Source organism: Cebus imitator, unplaced genomic scaffold (assembly GCF_001604975.1).
Source record: "Cebus imitator isolate Cc_AM_T3 unplaced genomic scaffold, Cebus_imitator-1.0 Scaffold256, whole genome shotgun sequence".
In the NCBI taxonomy this organism is placed as follows: Eukaryota; Metazoa; Chordata; class Mammalia; order Primates; family Cebidae; genus Cebus; species Cebus imitator.
Window position 1 is genome coordinate 1,260,306 of NW_016107571.1, and position 9,900 is coordinate 1,270,205.

The following is a 9,900-nucleotide window of genomic DNA, read 5'->3' on the forward strand; positions in this document are numbered from 1 at the left end:
GGCATGGTGGTGCGTGCCTGTAGTCCCAGCTACTCAGGAGGCTGAGGCAGGAGAATTGCCTGAACCCAGGAGGCGGAGGTTGCGGTGAGCCGAGATTGGGCCATTGCACTGCAGCCTGGGTAACATGAGTGAAACTCTGTCTCAAAAAAAACAAACAAACAAACAAACCTTTTTTGCTCCCTATTTTAGATTTTCAGATCCTTGACAACCTGTTTCACAACCCTAGGCAGTTGTCACTAAATAGCCTTAAGTTTGTTTATTGAAGGAAACAATTCTAAAAAGAAAACCAAACAAACAAAAACGGAAACAACTCAGGTTGTTTAGATAGCTAAATTTACATCATAAAATACGAAGAGAATGTCTGGTGAGCTGAGGGAAATTAAAACGGATTTATTTGTCAACTGAACACAAATTACAGAAACTTATCATCAGATTGTATAAGGAGACCAATTTTGTTTAGATAGGGACTACCTATTTTTTTTTAAACTGGATCTCTGAGCTCTGGGCAGAGCCCACACTGAATCCTGGCTCTCCAAAAAGAAATAATTATTATGAGGCTAGACCATGTGATGCTTTTACAGTGCACTTAATTTTTTTTTAAACAAACACATGTCTAAGTGTCTAAATTACGTTCCTCCTTAACCCAAGAGTAGCAATAAATATTTTAGTCAAACAATCAGGTGAAAGAATTCAGTCAACTCAGAAGAAAAAAAAACATTTGCTCAAAAAAGACAAGGTTCTAGAAGAGAAAAACAGAAACAAAAAGGCCTTTTAAATACAAATACGCACTTAGGCACACATACACACACTTCTTGGATGATAGCTTTTAATTAAGCTGATATTTAACCACTGAGCTCCTTTGTAAAAAATGTTTTAAAATCTCATTACGATATTTCAGCTAGGACAAATTGCTGCTATTTCAGAAGTAACAAATATCCAACCAGCAAGGGCTTAATTTAGGAACCAGGCCTGTCATGCTAGAAAAAAAGAAGGAAAACCCTTAGCTATCGAACTGCAGTGTGGCGGGACAGCCAATGCTTTCAGTTTGGTCTGGCTGGCAAAAAGATGGATTTATGTAAAGTTCCTTTAGTAGTCAAAATAAGAAATCTTTTTATTTTGTTTGTTTGTTTGGAGACAGAGTCTTGCTCTTTCATCAGGCATTAGGCTGCAGTGCAGTGGCCTATCTCGGCTCACTGCGACCTCCACCTCCTGGGTTCAAGTAATTCTCCTGCCTCAGCCTCCCGAGTAGCTGGGACTACAGGGACGCCACCACGCCCAGCTAATTTTTTTGTATTTTAGTAGAGACAGGGTTTCGCTTTGTTGGCCAGGATGGTCTACGATCTCTTGACCTCATGATCTGCCCGCCTCCGCCTCCCAAAGTGCTGGGATTACAGGCATGAGCCACCACACCTGGCTAAGAAATCTTTCCTCTTTTTTTGTTTTCTTTTGCTGGTTGTTTTTCTCCCCCTAGCATACCACCTTTTTGTGTTGGGGGTGTATTTTAGCCACTTCAGAGGCTTGTTCCCCGTAATTTAGAGTTCCCCTTCAGATTTGACCAAGTCAGGACGTGCATTGGACCCAACATGTGCTGCTTGCAGACCTGGCTTTTCAGGGCTGTTGTCCCTGAATCAGTTCAGTCCACCTGTGTGTGGCAGGGGCTCAAGATGCAGGAGGGGCCAGCTCCTTACATGCACCTGCTAGCCGAGATTAGTCCCTAACTATATTCTCCTGAGGGGAAACCTATTTAAAGCCGCTGCAGGTCTTAGGGAGTGTTCCTCCCAGACACCCTTATGTGATTTTCAGTTGCCTGAGAATGCCCCCAAAGGCTAAGGGGAGCAAGGTGCTCTTTTTCTGCAGAGTGGAATATTCCACACTCATGAGCTAGAAGGTTTGGAGTTGGTCACATTTGATAAGGAAAGGACTGAAACACACAGGCAAAAAACCCAACAAGACAGAAACAACAAAATAGTTAAGCAAAACTAACAATGATCACACACACTATATGATTTCTGAGTGCTCTAAGTGTAAGCAGAAATTAACATCTGCTGGTTGTTAATGCTAACCTTAGTCAGTTAAAAATAATTCACGAGACAGAATCCCAAACCAGTTTCTTGCCCAATGATGGGTCTCAGGCTGTAGTTTCTTACCCAGTGATGGGTCTCAGGCTGTAAACTGCTCTCTACAATCCCAGAAGCAGAAAAAAGACTCATCTTCTCTGTTGGAAGTTAGCTCAAACTCCATTAAGGAGTTTCCTGCTTTCCATCAACATGGAAGCAAGAAAACTTGCCTTCCTTGTTGGAAGCAAGTAAAATTCCAAAATAAGAGAAATACAAGGTACAGCAAAATAAACTTTAGTTCTCCACCAAATTTTGGGAAATCAGGGATTCTCTGGAGGGGGTGCTCTCAGACCTCAGCAAATTGTCCTGTTGGTTTGAGCCATAAAGTTAGCTCATGCTGGTACTGAAGAGGGAGACCTAGGCATCTCAGATCAGCTTCCCCTTTTCATTCCTAAGACTGTAAACTGAAACCCTTTTCATATGTAATTCCTAAGACTGTAAACTGAAAACCTTTTCATATGTAATTCCTAAGACTGTAAACAGAGGGTCTTTTCATATGTTAAGATATAAACCTAAGATTCTTCCACGTGTAACATCTAAAGTATAAGCCTATATAAAGAAGGAACCTTCCTTTGTTAGGCGAGCTTGGATATTAGGAAAATATGCCACCTGGCTCCCGGCCGAGTAAACTCCTTCCTCCAATATTCGGTGTCCGAGAGATCTGTTTCCCATGGCTGCTCCTGCTACATTTTGGTGCGTTGGCCGGGAAGCGAGTCTCGGATAGCAAATGGCAGGGAAAATTCTCTTAGGTGGTTTGCCTTGCCCTGTGAAGCATCACTGTGGGGGGACTCCTGCTCCCTGGGGTGATGCATCCTGAGAGTGCTCCTGGGCAGGTATTTGCCCGGTGGAAAAGCCTCAGCAGAGCGGAGCAGGGAGGCGCTGCAGTGCGGATCCACCCAGTGGCTGAACACTGAGGAGGAATGAGCGTTTGGGGAAGTCTGGACAATTGAATCTGGTAAGATCGTACCCGGGAAAGTAGCCCACTCCGTTTTGGGTGGAAGCGTGGCCTGATCACCCACGGGTGCCAGATCGGCACGTTGGAAGGTAGCTCTCTGTTGAATTGGAAGGAGAGCATTCGGATGTGTGTCTGTGTGTGGATGTGTGTCTGTGTCATCATACCCAGGAAAGTAGCCCATCCCGTTTTGGGTGGAAGCGTGGCCTGATCACCCACGAGTGCCAGATCGGCACGTTGGAAGTTAGCTGTCTGTAAACTTGGAAGCTTTTGCTTATGGTTTTGAATTGGAAGGAGAGCAATTGGATGTGTGTCTGTGTGTGTGGAAGTGTATCCATGTCGTCGAGCTATTTGTAAAAATTAGAGACAGCCACATAAGGCTGAGTGAAGAAGAATCTGGTTGTTGTAAAAGGACTGAAATGAATGTAAATCAGAGAGTGCTCTGTGCTGGTCTTGCTAGCCAGGAGCTGCTGTGAGTGAACAGACACTATCCTAACTGTGGAAATTGTTTCTTTGAATTGTTAATATGGCTCACTCCCATAGTAAGCCCACCCCTTTAAAAACCATGCTGAAAAATTTCAAGAAGGAATTTAGTGGGAATTATAAAGTAACTATGACACCAGAGAAATTAAGGGTTTTATGTAGGGAGAATTGGCCAGCAATTAGGGTAGATTGGCCCCCAGAGGGGACCCTAGACAGGCCCCTTGTCTCCAAAGTAAGGCATGAGGTTATATACGGCAAGCTAGAGCACCTTGATCAATTTCCGTACATAGACTCGTGGTTGCAGTTAGTGTCAAACCCTCCGAAGTGGCTAAGAGAGCAGGCAGCGACTGTTTTAGTAGCCGAGGGACAGACTGCTAGAAACCACCATCCCCCTCACCACCGAGAAATGCGGACTCCCAAGTCCAGGCAAATTCAGTGGCAGAAATAGGCAGGATTTACATGCATGAATACTTCAGTTATTGGAAGTAGATAACCAGGCGTTTGTAAACCAAGAGGCAGTAAGCCAGAGGAAAAATCATAGGGAAAGGGAGCGTCAGGCTCAATGGAAGGCCGACTTGATTGCTGCTGTGAGAGGAATGCCCCCAAGAGTGTGGAAAATGGGGGGTTCCTGGAAAACCCCACAGTCTGCCCGCCTGCACCTGCAATGCAATCAGTGTGCATTTTGTTGAGAAATAGGACATTGGAAAAAATGTCCACAGTTAATGGGAGAACAGGGCGATCCTAAGCACGAGGATCCAGATAAAAGTGAAGGGGCTCTGTTCAGTCTGATGGAAGGGCCACTGGACTAAAAGAGAAGGGGGCCGGACTAATGCCCGAAGAGCCCACAGTCCGGATGACAGTCCTGTAACCCCCCATGGGAAAAAACAGAACCAATATTGTTAGAGCTATTAAGGTGTTAAAAGAACAGACTTTCTTGTACTTAATGGACTGTCCCTGCCCCCTTCTCCGGTAAAACCTGTTGTGTAAATCAAGGGCAACTATCCCATTCAAAAAGGAGACTCCCTGCAGCTAAAAATGCCTTAGGCAGGGGTCATCCAGGTTCTCATTGTCCCTTGGGAAGGAGGGTGGAGCCTTCCTAGCCAGAAGCAGAAGACTGATATTATCACCCAGGCCCATGCAGGGCTTGCGCAGCATTGCGCCCAACTCATACACGCAGTTGGGATTATTGCCAGAAGAGGATAGTTGGTTCACTTAATTGGACTTAAAGAATACCTCCTTGGCATTGGACTGGCCTCAGAGGGTCAAAAACTATTTGCATTTCAATGGCAGAAACCCAGAAGCAGGTGTAACCACTCAATACACCTGGACCCAGCTTCCCAGGGGCTCAAAAACTCTCTCATCATTCTTGGGGAGGTATCAGCCCGTGACTGCCCCCCAGAAGCTTCTTGATTGCATGCTGTCCCTGTATGCTGATAACCTTATATTGGGACACCCCACGGCAGTTGGGTGCGCAAACAAATGCCTTACTTCGGCACCTGGAGGACTGTGGGTATAAGGTGTCTAAAAGGAAAGCCCTGATTTGCCAAAAAGCAAATGCAGTATCTGAGGCTCACCATCTGGAAGGGGAACGCAGCCTAGAAGCAGAGAGGAAGCAAGCCCCTTGCAGAGTGACTGAACCAGAGACTAAAAGGCAGGCAAGAGAGCTCCTGGGAGCGGTGGGTTTTGTAAATTGTGGATTTCCAAACTTCGCAGTACTAGCCAAACCCCTCTATGATGTGACAAAGCGGGGAGACAAGGAGTCCTTTGAATGGGGATCCCAGCAGCATCAGGCCTACCAGGAACTGGAAACAAAACTGTCAGCTCCAGCTTTGGGGCTGCCTGATTTAACAAAGCCCTTCACATTATATGTGGCAGAAAGAGAAAAGTGGCAGTTGGGGTCCTAGTCCAAACAGTAGGACCTTGGCCCAGGCCTGTAGCTTACCTCTCCAAGCAGCTGGATGGGCTTTCCAAAGGATGGCCCCCATGCTTAAGGGCCCTGGCAGCAACTGCTCTGCTTGCACAAGAAGCAGATAAGCCAACTCTGGGACAGAACCTAAATATCAAGGCGCCTCACGCAGTAGTGACCCTAATGAATACCAGAGGGCACCACTGGTTATCAGATGTTAGGCTGACCAAATACCAGGGCCTGCTATGTGAAAATCCCCACATCACCACTGAAGTCTGCAACACCTTAAACCCCGCCACTTTGCTCCCAATGTCAGAGGGTCCCGTTGAACACAACTGTGTTGAGGTCCTGGACACAGTCTATTCCAGCAGGCCTGATCTTCGTGATCAGCCATGGACAGTAGCAGACTGGGAGTTGTATGTGGATGGGAGCAGCTTTGTCAATCCACGAAGGGAAAGATGTGCAGGCTATGTCGTGGTAACTCTGGACACTGTGATCGAGGCCAAATCCCTGCCTCAGGGCACCTCAGCTCAGAAGGCTGAACTTATTGCTTTAACTCAAGCCCTAGAGCTAAGATAAGGTTGTAAACATTTACACTGACTCTCGATATGCCTTCCTGACTCTCCAAGTACATGGAGCACCGTACAAAGAGAGAGGCCTGTTAACTTCAGGGGGAAAAGAAACTTTCAGCATGAAATTTTGCAGCTGCTAGAAGCAGTCTGGAAGCCCCAGAGAGTGGCGGTCGTGCATTGCCGAGGACATCAGTGGGCCCACACCTCCGTGGCCCTGGGAAATTCCCGAGCAGATTTAGCAGCTCCTAAGGCAGCATCTGCTCCCTACCAAATAGCAGTCACAGCCCCGCTGATTCCCCAGATCCCTGATCTAATACCCACTTACTCTAAGGAGGAAAGAGACTTTCTCCAGACAGAAGGGGGCAGCTGATTAAAGAAGGATGGATCCAATGGCCAGATGGAAGAATAGCAGCACCACAGCTGCAGGGGGCAGCAGTTGTACAAGCCGTACATGAGACCACTCATTTAGGTCAAGAGTCGCTTGAAAAGATGTTGGGCCAGTACTTTTACATCTCACACTTAGCAGCCTTGACCAAAACTGTGGCACAGCGATGCATTCATTACATGTCGGCAACGCAACGTGAGGCAGGGTCCAACTAATCCCCCTGGAATTCAAGCTTATGGAGCAGCTCCGTTTGAAGATCTCCAGGTAGACTTTATTGAAATGTCCAAGGGTGGAGGACATAAGAATTTGTTGGTCCTGGTGTGCACATACTCTGGATGGGACTGAAAGGGCCCATGAAGTAACCTGTGTGCTGCTTCGAGATCTTATTCCTAGGTTTGGACTGCCACCACACATCGGAGCAGACAGTGGACCAGCATTCGTGGCAGATTTAGTCCGGAAAATAGCAATGGCCTTGGGTATCACCTGGCACACTGCCTACCGACCTCAGAGTTCTGGAAAAGTGGGAAAAATGAACCGGACCATCAAAATCAGCTTAGGGAAACATGATTAGAGTGGGTGCAGGCACTTCCCTTGAGGTTATTCAACATTAGAGGCACCTCCTTTAGGAAAAACAGGATATTCCCCTATGAAGTCTTATACCATAGGCCCCCTCCCCTACTTCGGGCACTCCCAGGAACTCCTCAGGAGTGGGGAGAGATTGAGTTAGGATGCTAGTTACCAGCTCTAAGGAGAATCGCTTAGGATACTTCAACCTAAGTAAATAACAAATGTCCTGTAAGCCTTTTTCTCCCCAGCTCACCCTTTCTCACTAGGTAATCACGTGTGGATAAAGGACGGGAGTACAGCCCCTCTAAAGCCACAATGGAAAGGACCTCAGACCTGATCCTGACCACTCCCACAGCTGTGAAGGTAGAGGGAATCCCAGCCTGAACCACCACAGCCGTGTCAAAACCAGCAACAGCTGAGACTTAGACCAAGGCAAGAACTGCAGAATCACCTTAAGAAGGACAACAAGCCTTGCTCCAGCCACATCCCGGAAGCTGGCTGGTCCACGCACAGCCGAAGCATGAGGAGATTCATCGTGGGACTTGTTCTTCTTAATATTTGGACTTGCACAGTAGGAACATTAACTAATTTTGAAGAATGCCCTCAGTATGTACACCAGGTAGGACCTAAAAGTTACTGCCATTCTTTTGTCCTGCAGTTCTTATAAATGTACGGGGACACAGAAGGGAACCTGTTTATATAATGGAACTCAATATAAGGTGTGTAATCCATGAGATGGACAGGTAGCTGTGTCATAGGCATCATTAAACCCTCTTTCTTCCTATTATCTGTTAAGATAGGTGAGCTGTTAGGGCATTCAGTTTACTCTGCTAGGGAGAAGATACACGTAAAACTAGGGAATTGGACAGATGATGAGTGGCCACCGGAGAGAATTATTGAGTACTATGGGCTGGCCACATGGTCCAAGGATGGCTCATGGGGATACCGGACTCCTATTTACATGCTTAACTGGATCATCCTGTTGCAGGCTGTTTTGGAAATACTAATGAAATGGGCAAAGCTCTGTCCCTCTTGGACTGACAAGAAACTCAGAACCGACTGGCCCTAGATTGTTTGCTAGCAGCCGAAGGAGGAGTCTGTGGAAAATTCAGTCTAACCAACTGCTGTCTGCACATAGATGACCAGGGGCAAGCAGTGGAGGATATTGTGCAAGACATGACCAAACTGGCACACGTGCCTGTACAGGTGTGGCACAGATTTAACCCTGAGTCCTTATTTCGAGGTTGGTTCTCATCCTTGGGAGGATTCAAAACCCTCATCATAAGTGTTCTAATAATAATAGGTGTTTGTTTACTGCTCCCTTGTCTACTGCCCCTGTTCCTTCAGATGATTAAGGGATTCATCACTACTGTAGTTAGCCAAAAAGTGACATCACAAGTGTATTATAGGAAACATTATCAGTCTGTTTCTTCAGAAAATCTGGAAAGAGAGAATGAAAGCGAGCCCTCACTAACATTATAGAGTGGTTAGGGTCTCAAAGTGGGGGATGAAGAGGGAGACCTGGGCATCTCAGATCAACTCCCTTTTTTTCATTCCTAAGACTCTAAACTTCCCCTTTTCATTCCTAAGACTGTAAACTGAAACCCTTTTCATATGTAATTCCTAATACTGTAAACTGAAACCCTTTTCATATGCAATTCCTAAGACTGTAAACTGAAACTCTTTTCATATGCAATTCCTAAGACTGTAAACTGAAACTCTTTTCATGTGTTAAGCTATAAATCTAAGATTCTTTCACTCATAACATCTAAAGTATAAGCATATATAAAGAAGGAACCTTCCTTTGTTAGGCGAGCTTGGATATTAGGCAAATATGCCACCTGGCTCCCGGCCGAATAAACTCCTTCCTCCAGTATTCGGTGTCCGAGAGATCTGTTTCCCGCGGCCGCCCCTGCAACAGTACCAAGCACCAATAGGAGATTAGCAAAGGTCAGGGGCACCTCCACCCAGAATCCCTTTGTGGTTACCAAAATGTAAACCCAGAAAATCTGAGACAGGTCTCAGTTAATTTAGAAAGTCTATTTTGCCAAGGTTGAGGACATGCTCCCGTGACACAGCCTCAGGAAGTCCTGACGACATATGCCCAAGGTGGTCGGAAAACAGCTGGGCTTTATACATTTTAGGGAGACAGGAGACATTAATCCATATATATAAATTGTACATTGGTTTTGTCCAGAAAGACAGGGATAATGCAAGGAGGAGGGGGGTTGGGCCTCCAGGACACAGGTAAGTGAGAGACAAATCATTGCATTCTTTTGAGTTTCTGATAAGACTTTCCAAAGGAGGTAATCAGAATATGCATCTATTTCAATGAGCAGAGGGATGACTTTGAATAGAATGGGAGGAATGTTTACTCTGAGCAGTTTCCAGCTTGAATTTTCTTTTTAGCTTACTGAATTTGGGGGCCCAAGATATTTTCCTTTCACAAACTCATATACTCTCCAGCCTCAGTGCCTTGCTGATCCTCTGAGACCTCCCTGAACATGATCTTCAGTTCTGACTCCAAGCACTTCTACATGAACTGTCTCTGTTTTAGGAACAGGAGGTCAGGTGCGGTGGCTCACACCTGCAATCCTGGCACTGAGGGAGGCTGAGGCGGGTGGATCATGAGGTCAAGAGATTAAGACCATCCTGGCCAACATGATGAAACCCTGTCTCTACTAAAAATACAAAAATTGGCTGGGCATGGTGGCACAAGGCTGTAGTCCCAGCTACTCGAGAGGCTGAGGCAGAAGAATCACTTGAACCCATTTGGCAGAGGTTGCAGTGAGCTGAGATAACATCACTGCACACCAGCCTGGTGGCAGAGTAAGACCTTTGTTTCAAAAAAAAAAAAAAGAAAGAACAGGACATTCTGTTTTTCTGTGTTCTGTCTCTTGGTCAGAACAAAGAGGGAA

At 46.1% G+C, this 9,900-nt stretch overlaps 1 long non-coding RNA gene across 1 annotated transcript in view; it reads right to left on the reverse strand.

The window, feature by feature from the left end:
* Nucleotides 1–3,085: 3,085 nt before the first annotated feature.
* The window catches only part of LOC108283128, a 16,613-nt gene continuing 9,798 nt past the window's right edge, over nucleotides 3,086–9,900 (reverse strand). Inside the window, exon 3 of the long non-coding RNA XR_001816692.2 lies at nucleotides 3,086–3,169. This is a non-coding gene — a long non-coding RNA (uncharacterized LOC108283128). The remainder of the gene's footprint in view (nucleotides 3,170–9,900) is intronic.